The sequence below is a fragment of the Miscanthus floridulus genome, chromosome 13, assembly GCF_019320115.1.
Source record: "Miscanthus floridulus cultivar M001 chromosome 13, ASM1932011v1, whole genome shotgun sequence".
Taxonomy (NCBI): Eukaryota; Viridiplantae; Streptophyta; class Magnoliopsida; order Poales; family Poaceae; genus Miscanthus; species Miscanthus floridulus.
Window position 1 is genome coordinate 72,921,899 of NC_089592.1, and position 17,049 is coordinate 72,938,947.

Genomic DNA, 17,049 nt, shown 5'->3' on the forward strand with positions numbered 1-17,049 from the left:
AACCGGCCCAATCAGCATCTGAAAAAGCACTTACAAGCATAGAGTTAGATTTTCTAATTTTTAACCCTAGGCGGATTGTTCCTTGTACATATCTCAATATTCTCTTCACAGCTTCTCAATAAACGGTCGTCAACGAGTGAAGGAATTGACAAACTTTGTTGACCGAAAAAGACAGATCTGGTCATGTGAGGGTGAGATACTGGAGAACTCCAACAATGCTCCTGTATCCGGTTGAGTCCTCCACTCCTAACCGAGTGCCACTAGTGACTGAAAGCTTTTCAGTAGTATTAAGGGGTGTTTTGATGGGTTTACACAGCTGCATATTAACTCTCTCGAGGATATCAGAAGCATACCGTTCCTGTGTCAAAAGCAATTCACCTTTCTTTCTTTGAACCTGTATGCCAAGAAAATAGTGAAGGTTCCCGAGATCTTTGATTGCAAAGTCCTTCTCTAAATCTCGGAGAAGAGCATCCACTGCTTCCTGTGATGAACTGACCATAATTATATCATCAATATATACAAGCATAAAGATGACATGATTTCCTTTTTGATAAAAGAATAATGATGTGTCAGCTTTGGAGGGAACAAAGCCTAGACTCTGAAGTTTACCACACAACCTAGAATACCAGGCCCGTGGTGCTTGTTTTAAACCATACAGGGATCTGTCAAGTTTGCATAAGTGATGTGGTTTGGTCTTATCTTCATAACCTGGCGGTTGTTTCATGTATACCTCTTCTTCAAGGAAACCATGCAAGAAAGCGTTCTGAACATCGAGTTGCCTCAAACACCAATCCTTGGACATAGCTAGAGAGAGCACAAGACGAATTGTGGCTACTTTCACAACAGGACTAAAAGTATCCTCATAATCAATGCCATATCGTTGTTTGAACCCCTTTGCTACTAGGCGTGCCTTATATCTGTTAATTTTCCCATCTGATCTACTTTTGATTTTATAGACCCACTTGCAATCTATCACATTTTTACCTTTTTGAGGTGGAACTAGATGCCAAGTTTTATTCCTGGTCAATGCATCAAATTCAACATCCATAGCACGCTTCCAATTATTATCGACTAAGGCATGTTGCAAATCAATAGGACCTTCAGTGGTGGTTGCTAACTGACCATATCGAATAGTTCCATCAGTGTAAATTTTTGGTTTGCGTATACCTTGTTGTAGACGTGTGGTGGGTCGCTGGAGAGCCGGTGCTGCAGGCGATGTAGAAGATTCGGTGGGTTGATCTGTGGTTGGCGCAGAAGATCCGGTGGGTTGATTTGTGGCTGGCGTAGAAGATCCGGCGATCGGCGAACCCAAGGGAGATTCTCCACCATCGGTCGAAATATCATGTCCCCCCGTCCACGGAGCCAGGCGAGGCGAGGCGAGTTCGAGACAGGTGGCGCACGTGGAGAGGATGCCGGTGGAGCTGACGCGTTCATCACGAGCGCAGGAGCTGACGCCGCCGGATCCGAGACCGATCCTGTCGGCTCTGCAGTGGAAGGTGCAAGTGAATCAGCCTTGGGTCGCCGCCTGTTCCTGCCAAAATGGGAAATTGCTCGGGGAGCATGAAATGACGCCCGTTTCTAGCCAGATTTAGTTCATTTGACGCCAAATTTTTTTCATGTGCTGCACGCTTAGACATAGGGTTAGTATGCAGGGAATCATTATCAAAATGATTTGAAGAATTGTCATCCCCAAAATCATGTGAAGGATTTGTCAAAGTTGGAGGAAGGAGGAGAATTTCATATCGTAATCGAGCACCGGCGTTTGCATGGAGTTCGGCGAGGGGGAAGACGTGTTCATCGAAGACCACGTCTTGGGAAATATAGACACGCCCTTCATTGACATCCAGACACTTGAACCCCTTGTGTATGTTATTGTATCCTAGGAAGACACAACGTTTGGAGCAGAATTGCAACTTGCGAGCGTTATAAGGCCGTAGATTCGGCCAGCATGCGCAGCCAAAAGTACGAAGAGAGGAGTAGTCTGGTGTTTGATGAAATAGGCGTTCAAGAGGAGTTTGGTTATTGATAATTTTACTAGGGAGACGATTAATAAGATAGGTGGCAGTGATAAAAGCTTCATCCCAAAATTTTAAGGGCATAGAAGCTTGGGCTAAAAGCGAGAGACCTACTTCAACAATATGGCGATGTTTGCGTTCAGTGGAGCCATTTTGTTGATGTGCATAAGGGCATGAGACATGATGTGAGATGCCAATGCGCTAAAAGAAGGCATTCAGCTTTTGATATTCCCTTCCCCAGTCAGTTTGCATAGCGAGAATTTTTCTATCAAATTGGCGTTCAACCATAGCTTGGAATTCATGAAATTTTTGAAAAACTTCAGATTTATGACGAAGCAAATAAATCCATGTAAACTTGCTAAAATCATCTATGAAGCTAACATAATAACTGTTTTTGCCAACAGAATTGGGCGTAGGACCCCATACATTAGAAAACACAAGTTCTAAGGGACTCAATGAGATACTCGTGGATCTAGGATAGGGTAGCTGATGACTTTTGCCCTTTTGACAAGCATCGAAATAGTTTCTTTATTCAAATCGGCAACAAAGGGAATACTATTTTTGCTAAGGACTTGTTGAACGACTACAAAAGAAGGGTGGTCAAGACGACTATGTCACCTGGACAAAAGAGACTTGACAGCACCAAACGCCCCTTTATTCGATAACGGCCTAGACTTCAACTTGTAGAGGCCGCCTTCGCATTCCCCTCTAAGGATGGTTTTTTCGTCGCTTGGTCCTTAATCAAAAAATAGTTGGGATGATATTCAATAAAAGCATGGTTATCGGATGTAAGACGATGAATAGATGCAAGGCTTTTGTTAGCATCAGGAACATAAAAGAACATTGTTTAGGACGAGATTTTGATTTGGGGTACGAACAAAACTTCAACCAATTTGATTGATTCTCATACCTGTGCCATTAGCACATGAACCTTGTCGTTTCCATGGTACTTGTCCCTCACGGTGAGCTTCTCCATCTCTCCCGTGAAGTGGTCGATAGCACTAGTGTCGGTGTACCAGTTGGTGTCGATCCCATATGATGCAGAGGAGGTAGATCGGGATTGCTCTAGTGGGCCGGTGAAGGAAGCGTCAAACCGCTTGAAGCAGCGGAGTCCGGTGTGGCCCTCCTTGCCGTAGAGCTAGCAGATGGGTTTATCACCGTTGTAGTTCTGCCAGGGGCTCCCACTGTTGTTGTTGTTGTTGCCACGGTTGCGGTCGCGCCCGTGTCCTTGGCCACCACCACCGCGGTTGAAACCGCCACGGCCTCCACGTGTAGCCATGTTAGCAGATGAACTGGATCCACCGTGTAGGAGATCCATCCATTGTTCCTAGCTCACTAGCTGGGTGTAGAGCTCACCCAAAGATAGCAGCTCCGTGCGCACCACAATAACCGAGACAATTGGATTAAAATCCATGTCAAGTCTGGCTAGTAAATAGGAGATGATCTCTTCATCTTCAAGACGTTTGTTGGTGGCCGCCATGTCATCAGCAAGAGATTTCATCTTGTTGAAGTAGTCAACGATTGTAGACGAGCCCTTCTATGTTGTGGCCAACGCCATGCACATGTTGATGATACGGCCCCGAGACTGGGAAGCCGTCATCTCTGAGATCACTTTCCAGATCTCGGCCGATGTGGCGCAATTGGAGACTTGCACCTGGATCTCCTTAGAGATATTGGAGAGTAGATAGTTAATGATCTGTTGGCCCTTCGCAACCCAAGTTTCATACTCAGAGTTGGGGATGAGCTCAGTCGGCTTGTCGGTCGCCTTGGAGATCTGCCTTGCTGGCACCACAATGTCGAGCTTGAGATAGTGCGCTATCTGCGCACCACGAAGAGCAGACAGCACCTAGGTGCTCCATAGGGGAAAATTCCCTTTGCCTAGCTTCTCGGTGACGGGACAACCGATCAGAGAGAATGATTGTTGAAGCGCGAAAGAGGAAGCCATCAAGAATATTGTAGACTAACCTAGCTCTGATTACCATGTGAAAATGGTTAGAACATGATGCCCTCTTAGGCTCACGGCTTCGTGTTAATATAGCCAGAAAGAGCCCCTGGCGTGGCGTTACAACTTGTACAACAAGAAGAAGCTAACTACTTTGGTAACTCTAGATTACATCAATCAGGAGATACCTATCCTATTTAACCGAAGCCATGATACTTGCCTTCACCCGCAATCCAAGCCTGAGCGCACAACCAATCTTTAGGAGATATCAATCAACCAAATATTATGGTCATGTGATCCTATTAGATATTCTTAACAGCTACCATCTTGAGCCGCCTTGCCATCACTATTTTTGATAAAATCATCTTAGCATATCTTGTACGCGCTTCGGACGCTAAACTTGCCATGCTTGTCAAAATGCCAGGCCAAGATATTATCTCGACCTTCAAACATAGGGATTGCCAAGATGACTTGTTGATCTTCTTCCCAAAAGAGCTTCTTAACCAACTCCACATCCCAATCGCCAGTCACAGGGTTGATCACCTCATCTACATCAGTCACCAGATTTGTCCCCTTAGGTGTGATAGGCCTTCTAGATTGGTCCCTCGGGAGCCAAGGGTCACTCCATATTTTCAAACCGCTGTCGTCCCCCACTCTCCATATCATTCCCTTTTTCATCAATTGAACACCTCTCAAAATACTCCGCCATGTATATGACATGCCAGACTTCGGCTTAACATCCAAAACCATGGAGTTGTTGTAGTACTTTGCTCGCATAATACGTGCACAAAGGGACTCTGGCCTATCCCAAAGTCTCTAGGCATGTTTTGATAGCATAGCAAGATTGAAAGCATGGATATCCCTAAAGCCCAGACCCCCTCCTTTTTCGAACGCATCAGAGTGTCATGGTGCAACCAATGGATTTTATGCTTTCCCCCTGCTGATTCCACTAGTATCGGCAAACCATTGAGCTAATTTGATAAAAAAAGTCTTTGTTAGATCAAAACACCCCATCGCATATGTTGGGATTGCTTGAGCCACCGCTTTGATGAGAATCTCCTTTCCAGCCCATGACAAGAATTTTTCCTTCCATCCCTGAATGCGCTACCAAATTCTTATCCTTGATATAAGCAAAGGTGCTTAACTTTGATTTACCCACCTATACTAGGAGTCCCAAATATCGTTCATTCATTGTTTCCTACATAATTTGCAGCATGGCACAGACCTCCCCTTTCTTGATCTGTGCACACTAGTGTTTCGACTAAAAAGCATGGCTGATTTCGCCTTGTTGATCATCTGACCCAACACACCCTCATAGAGATCCAGAATGTCCTAAAGCTGCTTAGCATCCCCCTCCGTTGCACGAATCAAGATTAACGAGTCCTCGACAAACAAAAGGTGTGAGACACTTGGTGCATTTTGACAAACCTTCACTCCTGCAATTCTCCCTTCATGCTCCGCCTACTGTAAAAGAGCAGAGAAACCTTTTGCACAAAGGAGGAATAGATATGGCGACAGCGGGTCTCCCTAGCGTAACCCTCTCTTAGGTTTGAACCCCTTGGACAACACCCCATTCACCTTGATACGGTAGGCAACAGTGGTCACACACTCCATGATGAGATTGACCCAAGGCTCGGCTAAACCCATTTTCAGCATCATGTCATGGAGAAAATGCCACTTGACCCTATCATACGCTTTACTCATATCTAACTTGAGGGCTACATAACCAACATCATCTTCTCTTTTATTCATCAAGTAATGAGTGATCTCACAAGCAATAAGGATATTGTCTGAAATCAGGCGACCTGGAACAAATGCACTTTGATTTGGCATGATAATGTCAGGAAGCACATCTCGAAGCCGCCTAGACAAGACCTTTGACACCACTTTGTAGAGCACATTACAGAGACTTATAGGCCGTAGCTCAGTTACCTCCTCTGGCTTTTCAACCTTGGGGATCAACGCAATTGTTGTTTCATTCCAGCCCTCCGGCATGTGTCCTCCATTTAGCATGTGCAGCACCTCACGTGTCAGCTGCTCCCCAACAACACCCTAGAAGCTTTTGTTGAAGATCGATGGCAGCCCATCCGGCCCTAGAGCCTTTAGATCCCCAATAGAGTCTAGTGCATTCTTGACCTCCTCTTCCGTAAACTCAGCCCCATCCTTGGAATTCATATTGGTTGTGACCCGAGCTTGGACAGCACTAAGGACCTGCTAAGAATGCGCCTTAGTGCCGACTGCCCCATCCTTGAAAAGCTGCACAAAATTATTAGTAATGAAATCCATCTTCTCCTTTTCATTCACCACCCATCCCCCATCATCTTTCTTCAAATTCCCAATCCTATTCCTTCTCTTCCTCTCCAAACAAGGATTGTGGAAGTAGCTTGTATTCCTATCTCCAAACTGTAACCATTTTATATGAGCTCGTTGCCTCCAATACATGTCAATCTGATCCTCCAACCGATCCACCTTGAAACTCCAAACCGCCTCACGTCCCACTACATAGTCACTGATCGAGCTCGCCTTCATCTCTCTAATTCTCTTTTCGCCTCTTTCAGTCGTTTCTCCAAGTCTCCCAAACTATTTGAGCTCCACTCCTTCAAGCTCTGTGCCACACCTTTAATATTTGAGTTCAAATTATCACCGCTATCCGCCAACCCCTAGGCATCGTCTATAGCCCTCCTCCTTGAGCCAGCTAGCTTCAAACATGAATCCATTCTCACCACCCCCGGTCCTCCCCTCTGGCAATCTCTCTATGAGAAAAATGACCGGGCGATGGTCCGACCTATACATGTCTCCATTCCTCACCAACACCAGAGGAAACTTCCCCCTCCATTCGCCGTTAGCCACAGCTCGATCCAGCCATTCTCTCACAAGAAAAGAATGTCTGCCTCCTCGTACTTCTAACACTTCAGAAGTCCCTGAACTGCTGGCGAGTTTCCCAACCCTCGATAGTTCCACACTATTATCTTCATTGGTCCTTGTAGGACCGGTCCGCCGGTCCTGCTTTCTTTGCATCCCCAACAACAGCACTAGCACCAACCCTGCTCACCTTCCCATCTCGACCAAGCTCATAAACATCCATAATATCATCTTCCTCCCTACTTCTCTTCCTCTCAACAGCCTTTTCTTCCTTCTCTACATTGCATTTTCCCTTATGGCTTGTCTCCACCTCCCTCCTTACCTTCTTAAACTTCCCTCTTCCCTTCTCATGTCCATTCTTTTCCTCAGGTTTATCAGACAACGCAACCTTCTGCTCCTTGGCCACATGCATGAGCTGCATGGCATTGTTTACGTTTCTAGCCTCCCCTTCCTGACTTCCTAAACTTTCCCCCCTTAACCTTGTACTATCAAGTTAGTAGGCATGGTCTCCTTCCCCAAATATTTTGAGGGGCTACACACTTCCTCATCTTCCCCTTTCTCCTGCCCCCTCCCCTAATCTTTTTCGATGATTTTCTCCAAGAAGGAACGTCACTCCTCTATTTGCCTCCGTTGTTCCTACTCTCGGACCAAGCACCCCCACTCCTCGAGCCACTGCAACCTCCCCCACCATGCGCAGCACCTCTCCCATCACCTACTCTCCCCCCATCAAAACCCAATCTTCGTTTGGTGGAATATAACTCATCTCCCTACCAAAAGCCTTCAGTGCCTTCTTCCCCACGTTCGTCGGACACACCCTATTCATGTGAACAATAATGACACAGCAATAGCAACATTCGAACAAAAACTCAAATGATAGGGGAACCATCTGTCTTCCACGTCCTCCCCCAACGAGATAGTTACACCCCGCTTCAAAGGTTTGTGGATGTCTAGCTTCACCTTCACCCTCATAAATCTCCCCACAACAATCTTATTTGGCTCTAAATCAGCTTCCATCTCCATGAACTCTCCCACCTCATCACCAATCGCATGAGCAGTGATTACATTCATGGACCCTAGAGGTAGATTGGATACACGAATCCAGATTGGCATAAAAGCGAACACGATCTCATCTAGGGTTTTGGATCTCAGCTAGGCTCCTTAGTGGAGAATTGACTGTGGATGTAGATGGGTGATGGGACGTGGACTCCAACCCTAAGATCAAAATTAGATCAGGGCAAGAACAAGGGAGATTAGAGGAAGAAGAAGTAAAACCCTAGCACCCATCTGGGAACCGACTCAAGTCGCCTGTCACCTAGGCGCCAAGAAAAGATACACGCCTTCGGTTAATATTTAATGATGTTAATATTGCACACACCCTCTGCCTTTAAAAATAGTGTCGTTTTAGCTATGAATCTGATTCATTCATATATAAAACGACAATATTTTTAAGACAAACAAATAGGTTTCAAGTAAAAATGTCAATCTCTAATTATGTTCAGAAATAATGTTGTTTGTTGTGGAATGGAAGCATATCTAGATCAATTGATGTGTGCATAAGTGGTGGGGGCTAGCTACAATACTAGCTAGCCTGCCATAATATGACCTCTCATCATAAAGAAAACTCGACCTACGGGGGGTAAGACAGCCCTAGGCATTGTGCTTAATAAGAAGCACTACTACAGATTAGCTTATCACTATCGTCACTTTCACTACCATAGCAATAAAAGTGACTATGTTTTACTTCTACCTATAGTTGGCCAATGGGCCGACCTAGCCTGGCTCGGCACGGGCCTGGGCCAAGCATGGCCCATAGGTGGTCGTGCCGGCACGGCACGCCGTGCCCCTCCGGGCGTCGTACCTGGCCTTCAGCCCAAGCATGGCCCTACGGGCCATAATTCGTGCCATGCTGGCCCACGAAGCACGGCCAAAACTGCTGGTCGGGCCAGCCCAAAGCCCGATGATCTTAAGTCACCTTAGAATTCTTATTGTCCAACAGTTAGCATAGATTCATTCATTCAAATTTCAAAATCTCAACTCACAAGTCAAGAACTTCTAAGTCACAAACTGATCACAGATTCATATATTGTAATCCAACACTCAGCACAGTCCAAATGACCAAATTCTTTTTAGATTCTAACTTCTAAGTCAAGAACTAAGCAAACTCCAAATTTCTTCTCATTCTCATTCTCATCCAACAGACCAACACTCAGCCACAAACTGATCACACATAGATTCTAACTTCTAAGTCAAGAACTTAGCAAACTCCAAATGACCAAATCCAACAAAACAAAAGGCACCAAAGGAGATAAGATAAATGAGATATTTGTGCAATGCTGCCTCATTAAAAACCTTTCTAGGTAAAACTCACCCTTGTGAGAAACCCTAGAAAGGGAAAAAGAGTGCAGCACAGCTCTTAATAACTCTTCCATCATTGTTCAAAGGTCCCAAGTCACACTTGTCACAGTCACAGATGATAGATACAAAATGGAGATAACAGATTAACTACCAGTGGCCCTAGTCCTAGATGTACTAGCCCAAGATGAACTAGCCCCAGCCCCAGCCCTAGATGAACTAGTAGTACCAGCAGCCCCATCTGCATCATCATCGAGGTACAGATTCTTGAAGGAGTCCTCTAGCTCTTGTTTGTCAACAGTTTGTTGTAATCTGCTCTCTCCCAACTCCCAATCCTTTATGCAGGCCAGCATCTCCATAGTTTAGGCAACAGGCGACGTCGTCGCTCTTTGATTATCCTTCCTGTCAAGCTAAAACATGATTCCGAAGAGACAGTAGAAACAAAAATAGATATAATATCACTAGCCATTATAGATAGGATAGAATAGGTTAGTTTGTGGTCATGCCACCAGAGAAGTAAATCAAAATCATACTCATAAGCAGTGACATTGTCACTGTCTAGATAAACTAAGAGCTCATTAGCAGTAGATGCAGATAAAGTGGGGGCACAGGTAGGGGAAGGACCAATAACAGATCCAGGGCCTCCAAAGATTCTTCCCCATGACTGTTTTCTCTTACCTGTATAGCTTGCAGGCTGTGCAACCCTTTGACTCCTAGCTGCACCAAACTTTCTCTCATATTTGTTAAATAACTTATAAATTTTAGTTTTCACATCAGCATAATATGAAGACAATGTATGCTTACATATTTTACAGGTAGCTCTAGTGCAGATTTTCCTACCATTCACATTCTCATAGATCTCATCAAAATCAGCCCACACAGCAGATCTACGCTTAACAACAGCAGTTCCAGAAGAGGTACCAGTACCAGCAATAGATGGAGTTGAGTTGTTGGAGCAGACCGGGGTCCTAGTCGCCATCGCCCCTTAACCACCACCGCCATCTAGACCAAACAAGGCAGCAGTGTCCTCTTGGGTGTCGTCATCGTCCTCAGGTGCTAGGCCTACCATGATGAGATTGTCATTGCCAGTGAGCGGCCAGACAATCTCGTCATCAGCACCAGCCATGGCGCCCTTGACCACGGAGGGCTCTCCAGCACCGTTCCTCAATGGTGTGCAGGCCACCTTGGTCGCTCTATGCCACAGCTAGAGGACGATGCATCGGCTACCGACCTGCGTAAAGACATAGAGGAGGAGGAAAATAGTATATCAGAATAGATCATAAACCATTCATCAATGGAAGAAGAGGAGGGTTAGGGTTAGGGTTAGGGTTAGGGTTAGGGTTAGGGATGTACCTGTGCAACTGGAGCCTAGTGTCAGAGAAGACGAGGGCCACCCAGAGAAGACGACACACCAGTTAGAAGGATGGTGAGCGGTGGAGGAGGGGCAGATGGGGACATGAACTCACATAGTCACCAAGATCTAGAGGGGAGATGGGGATAGGGAGAAAGGAGAGGTGGAGAGGGAGCAAGGAGGGGATCAGGTAGGAGGAGTAGGGAGCTACTTGCCGGTGGTAGGTGGATCATCGAGGTCACCTCACCGGAGTCGGGGAGGACAAAGCCAAGAGTGAGACTGCGATGGTGATACCTGAGAGTGAGGCGAGGTGAGAGCCATGAGATGAGAGCGAGGTGAGGCAAGTGAAATGAGCTAGGGTTCGGGTGTGAGAGCCATCACGACCGTGGCATGCGTTTATATATGAGGAGGGGGAGGCAGGGATGGACGGACGGTGGGCTGGCCATGCTAGGCCGCGCTGGGCCGCGGGGAGGGGAGGGGGGAGGCCGAGCCACTGCCGGGCCGGCCAATGCAAGCCAGGCCATGTTGTGCCAGCCCAAGGGCCTGAGCAGCAGCCCAGGCACGGCCTGCTCCCTCGGGCTGGGCCAGCCTGGGCCTGCACATCATCGGCATGTGTCGTGCTCATGTCAGGCTAAAAAAGCGGGCTTTGTGTCGTGCCATCGTGCCTTGGGATGCATGGACATTTATACTTCCACCGCCGGTTGGACCAATAGCGAGGCCTCTTGAGGAAGGGAACTGACAGTTGAAACTTCTACCACTGATAGGTTAACAATTGATGAGGTAGTGGTATTTTCTCAGTCATATGAAAAGATGAGCTGACTAAGATACGTGTCATGGCCGTTGGCCCTCCACGACTATTCGGTCTTCCGGCAGTAAAGTCAGCATGAGTTATTTCATAACTACCCACAACACAGTTACATCACCATTACTTGCACTTCTTCATCTTCAAGGTTGGCCTATTTAACCAGGGTTTGGATGCACCTCTTGGGCTCAATCCACACACTCTTGAATCCACACACTCGTGAGCTATTGTATCTTTCCTCATCGTGAAGAAGTGCTTTGAGAGATTCAAGATGGAGATAAAGCACCTCATAGGGATGCTAGTGTTTAGAGAAGGCCTTCAAGATTAGGTGCTTTAGATTCCATAATCTTGTTGCCTTTCAGGATCAAGATGCAGATTTGCATCCCTTGATCCTCAAAGGTAGCAAGATTATGAAATATAAAGCACCTCACTGAGATGCTGGTGCAGGTTTTGTGAGGTTCTCCTTCTCCATCCTTTGTGAGGTGCTGCCGTTGAACAGGAGCTTGACCTTGATGATTGCATATCTTGTTAATAGAAGATCTGCAATCATCTGGTTCTCTCCTATTTCAGGGCTCCATACTCGATTAGGGGTGCCTAAAGTTTGTGAGGTGCTCGTTCTTCAAGATTGGGTGTTTTATATTCCATCTTGTAGCTCTCACGGTCAAGAAGCAGATCACATCCCTTGACTGTGAGGGTTGCAAGATGGAAGGTAGAGAACCTCACTGAGGGTGAAGTTTCGCGATGTGCTGCGTTGTTCTTTAGATTTCATAATCTTTATACCTCGGAGGATCTGTTGCTTCGTATGTGCAAACCGCCATATGATACGGATCTGTTATCGCGTACACCTCAATGGAAAATACGTAAAGAAGTACTACCGAAGTATTTAATTTGGGTCGATGCGTGATAGCCAAGTCTCATCGGCTCAAAATAGCTGACACCTAGAGTATAGCCTTTAGAACAAAAAATAACAATAAAAGACATAGGATTAAAAGTGATATTCAAACAATAGATTGTTTACTTATAACTTATAAGACATAGATATAATCTATGGTCCTAAGAAAACATTGTTTATAACATCTTGTGCATGGATGGTCACTACGATAGCCTCGGCAGCATCAGTGAAGTCTCAAAAAATAACAATAAAAGACATAGGATTAAAAGTGATATTCAAACAATAGATTGTTTACTTATAACTTATAAGACATAGATATAATCTATGGTCCTAAGAAAACATTGTTTATAACATCTTGTGCATGGATGGTCACTACGATAGCCTCGACAGCATTAGTGAAGTCTCCTATTAGGTCATCTTGATTTTCCAGCCGATCAGTGTTTGAAAAACCAGGTTCCAGGTGACAGAGCTCATGCCCTGAATGCAGTTGCGCTACAGCAAGAGCAGCACCAGCACCATAGCGAATGCCATGAGTTACCACTTCTCTGGCACGAACCGAGATATCCTATAGGCGATCTTCAAGAGAAACACCCCTGGTGTAGACTGCTGCAACTGCGCCAAGTGTTGCACGTTGGAGGTTCTCGTGGCGATTCTCTAGGTCGATCTTCCGGCAACAAGCCTCCTCGATCTCGCGATGAGAAGCAGCCAATTGTTCCTCAACATCTAATGAAAATGAAGGGTTACCGGATAAAGTCACGAATATAAAAGCAAAGATGCTTCAAAGAAATTTACATGCTGCCCTAGCATGAGTTTCATCAGCCCTCATCTGAATAACATTGGTCTCTTCTTTAGATGCAGAGAGGGTTGTTTTAATGGCATCGAGACATTGCTCGAGCCGACCTACCTCAAGCGTGGCTTCAGAATATAGGTTTTTGGCCTCCCTCCTTTCATGGATAAGATTCTGGATATCCTGACCCAACTCGGAGGATGAAGATGAAGATACCATGGACCCAGCAAGATGTATAATCCATTTTTGTCCAACCTCCGCTGGAGTTGGCCGATGTACTGTAGCATGAGAGGTAGCCCTGTATATTCAAAGGATTAATGCAAGGCAGCCATATAGATAAGAAATCATTCCCTCTCACCCTTGGTGACGAAGAGGGACACAAAGGCACGGAGGTGGATCCACGGCTTCTGGAGTTTCCTCCCTTGGATGCTTGTCGTGAGCCATTATTCAGAAGAAGACTGGAAGGAGAAAACGAAGAAGAAAAGATGTGTCATAGCACAATAAATGAACACGAGCAATATTCCTTCTACTTTGCCTTGCCTCCCAATTTTTATAGCCCTATGGGACAGTGGGTTCATAAAAATTTAGGGGCATGTGTTCATAACAAAATATGGGAAGATGCACAAGAAGCCCAAAACTCAGGGAAGCATGCGTGAGTGTTGAATGTTGTCCCAACTTCCAACACCATCCCCACCACTTATTACATCGGGAACCATTGTATACCTCATCTTCCCTGAGAGCAAGGTTAATAATACAACTAGTTTATTGGCTATAAGGTTTCTTGCAGCCTTCTCTTAGCCCACTCATATAATAGTTAGCTCTTCACTGTTAATATAATACCCACTTGTCTCTTTCATAGAGTTTCTTGGTTTTTATGCCCAACCCGGCTGTAAGCTTAAAGTTTGCTTCTCCTCTCTCTCCTTCTCTCTCTCCTCCACCTCATCATTTAGCTAGCTTACAGCCTGTTATTATCTTAACTGCACTGAGTCTGGGTGCATCTTCAAGGTTGGCGTATTTAAGTGCGTCAGTGTTGAATGTCCCAACTTCGATTCCAATATCGTCCCCACTACTTATTACACCGGGAACCGTCGTATACATCATCTTCCCTGATGTGTGCTCCCTAGATCACGCATCTTAACTGCACTGAGTTTGGGTGCATCTTCAAGGCTGGCCTATTTAAGCCGGGTCTGGGTGCACTGAGTCTCTCGCCCCTCCCCTCCCTCCAAATCCCTTAGCATTAGACTGAGAGAGTGGCAACTCCTTTTGTCCACCATGGTTCATGGCGTACTTCGGTGGCTCCACTATTGCTAGGAGAAGGCTTTCAAGATCGGGTTCTGTAGCGGCCTGCTGGTGGCCATTTGTCTTGAGTGTCAGAGGAAGTTTCGTGAAGAGATGGGGAAGAACAATACCATCTTCGGTGGCCTGGGTCGCCGATAACACGGCGGCTAGGCTTGTTGATGGTCGGTGTGCGGGAGACTTGTAGTTCAGAATATCTATAGAAAATCCTGGAGGGCGGAGGAGGGTGCCTTGCAGTTGCTGAGAAACCTTTTGAGCCCACATATCTCAACCTAGGATCTCTTGAGCCATGGCATGCGTTCCTCCCTGACATTGATGAAGACGGCGCGGGCATGGCTCCTCGCAGGGTTCCACATCCTCTCGGATGTTAGAGGGAGTTCTACAAGGTGGTTCTTCCCTAGGCTTCTTCCAAGCATCGTCTTTGCTCGTGGCGAAGATTTGGAGGCGCGGTGAAGGTTAATTACACCTTCATCTGGCTTCTACGCTTCATGAGATGTCCATCACTCAGTGCGGGGATAAACCTACGGTCATCGCTAAAATTTGGTTTATGCTGATGTTTATGCTGATTTGTTGTGAGAGAAAAACATTGTTCGTTCGCTGAAAAGTACTGCTCAAGTAGTGCTAAAGAACAGAGCCAAGATTTTTGTCATCATAACTATAGTTACTGATAGATCCTTGTTATTTTGTACACCTGTTGAATGAAAAGTGTAATAGAGTTAATCGAAAAAGAATGTCTTTTATTGATTTTGAACATTGTTACCTCACTGTGATGCTGGTGGGGTATTATTTTGTATGTGCAAACCATCGTATGATACAGCTTTATAATCGTGTCCATTGTTATTGTAGAGATCAATACCTTTATTATGCAACATCAGCTGACAAACTTTGTCATGTTAGCGTCCATTATTATTGTAAAAAGTACGCTATGTGTTAAGTAAACTACTAAGGCCCAGCTGAATTAGTATCAATATTGTACAATTATGTCACCGTCGGATATAAGCGTCGTTGAAAAAATTGTATCACTGCTGCTATTTGCCGTTAGGTGCTAACATCTCCTTTCCAACGTTCAATTTTTGTATGACAAGCCCATCGTTAGGTGCTACGTATCATCTTCTTTAAGGACCCAATCACCACCATCGATAGCCTTCACCGCTGATATAGTCAAAATTTGCAAGCTAGCACGAGACTCGCGCATTTTTAGAATTTTTGGCGTGTTTATAGTTAGCTTACAAAGACCGCTACCCTCCCAACTGCCACCATGTTCGTCTTGTTCTCAAGTGCTTCTATTCCTCACCTACTCATCGATGTGCAAGCCACCACTCACCGCCGACAAGCTAGTGCTCTACGCTAGTATGCCTCACCGGCACGCCCGCACAGATCCACCGATGACCAGGCTGGTACTCATCGCTGTCGTGGCTGCTCGAGTTCATTGCCACAAGATTCAAAGGCAAGGGTAATGCTTTCTCGCACTTCCCTTATCCATGTTTCTTAGATTTTTATTCCCCTCTTATCTCATCTGAGTACGAATCAAGCTTCCATCTGATCATTAAGGAGCTCACGAGCACATCCCCATAGGTGATCCTACTCTGATTTAGGGGACAGCGCTGCCGCTTCCATCGCCGGCCCCGCTCCACCACATCCTAGTCAAGATGGAGGATGAGACCACCAACAAGAGGAATGAAGTAGACATCCTCATAGACGATGTCTTGGCCCTTATCCTCCGCTGCCTCACCGCCCGCACCTTGTGCATCTGCAAGTGTATGTGTCGCTCCTAGTACCGCCTCATCTCCAAATCTGAGCACCATAAGAAGTTGCCCCAATTTGTCACCGGATTTATGTATTACAACTAGAAAGGCAAACGCCGATTTGCCAGCTTCACCGGTGAATACCCCTCATTTTCCTTCTTGCCCTTCCCCATTTAGGATTTAGTCATCTCAGATTACTGCAAATGTCTCTTTCTCTGCTGGTGCATTGGGCTTCGCTATGTTGTCTGCAATCCGGTGACTAGCAAATCCGTGGTACTGCCGCATAGCAATCTTTGTTATGGTTCAGCTCGCTTGGGGTTCGATCCCACAATCTCCTCGCACTTCCATTTGGTAGAATTGTGGGTAAGGTCGCCTGGGTTGTTAGTTGTCAACATTTACTCATCCAAAACTGAAGCATGGATGTGTAAAGAATCTGAATGGGGAGATGATATTCTAGTATATAAATTTTCAGGAACTGTGTTTCTTAATGGTTTTATGCAAATGCTGGAGGTGTCCCACATAGGAAAAGACATGGAGAAAAATTCTTAGGCCACCAGGTCCTGCAATGTCCATCCATGGAGATCAGGGTTAGTTGTATCTATGTATTGCTGATATTTTCAATACGTCTGGCCTTTTATTCTAGATCCTTGAAGACTATGGTACTAGTAAATGGACATTGAAGCATACGGTAAACACGCTGCAGCTATTTGGACTGAACAATATTAGACTTGGTTTCGAGGCTGCCAATGTGGACTACAGAGTGATTGTAGTTCACCTAGAATGCAATTTGATTTTCCTTGTTGGGAATGACAGAACACTGATGGCATATGACATGAGCCGTAGAAAAGTTCATGTCCTCCCTGCCCGAGTCGTCCACTATCCTAAAAGTACCTGGAGTATTTATTTGAACGGACCTCACTATCTGCCTTATGTTTCCTTATTCATGGAGTCATTAGCAGAGCAGTAAAGGTGCATATGCTATATTTTGTTGTTAGGACATATCTT

At 45.6% G+C, this 17,049-nt stretch overlaps 1 non-coding gene across 1 annotated transcript; it reads right to left on the minus strand.

Moving 5' to 3' along the window:
* Positions 1 to 3,340: 3,340 nt before the first annotated feature.
* Positions 3,341 to 3,477, minus strand: LOC136502402 (small nucleolar RNA Z247). The gene has a single exon (XR_010770547.1). It is a non-coding gene; the product is annotated as a small nucleolar RNA Z247 (small nucleolar RNA).
* Positions 3,478 to 17,049: the final 13,572 nt, after the last annotated feature.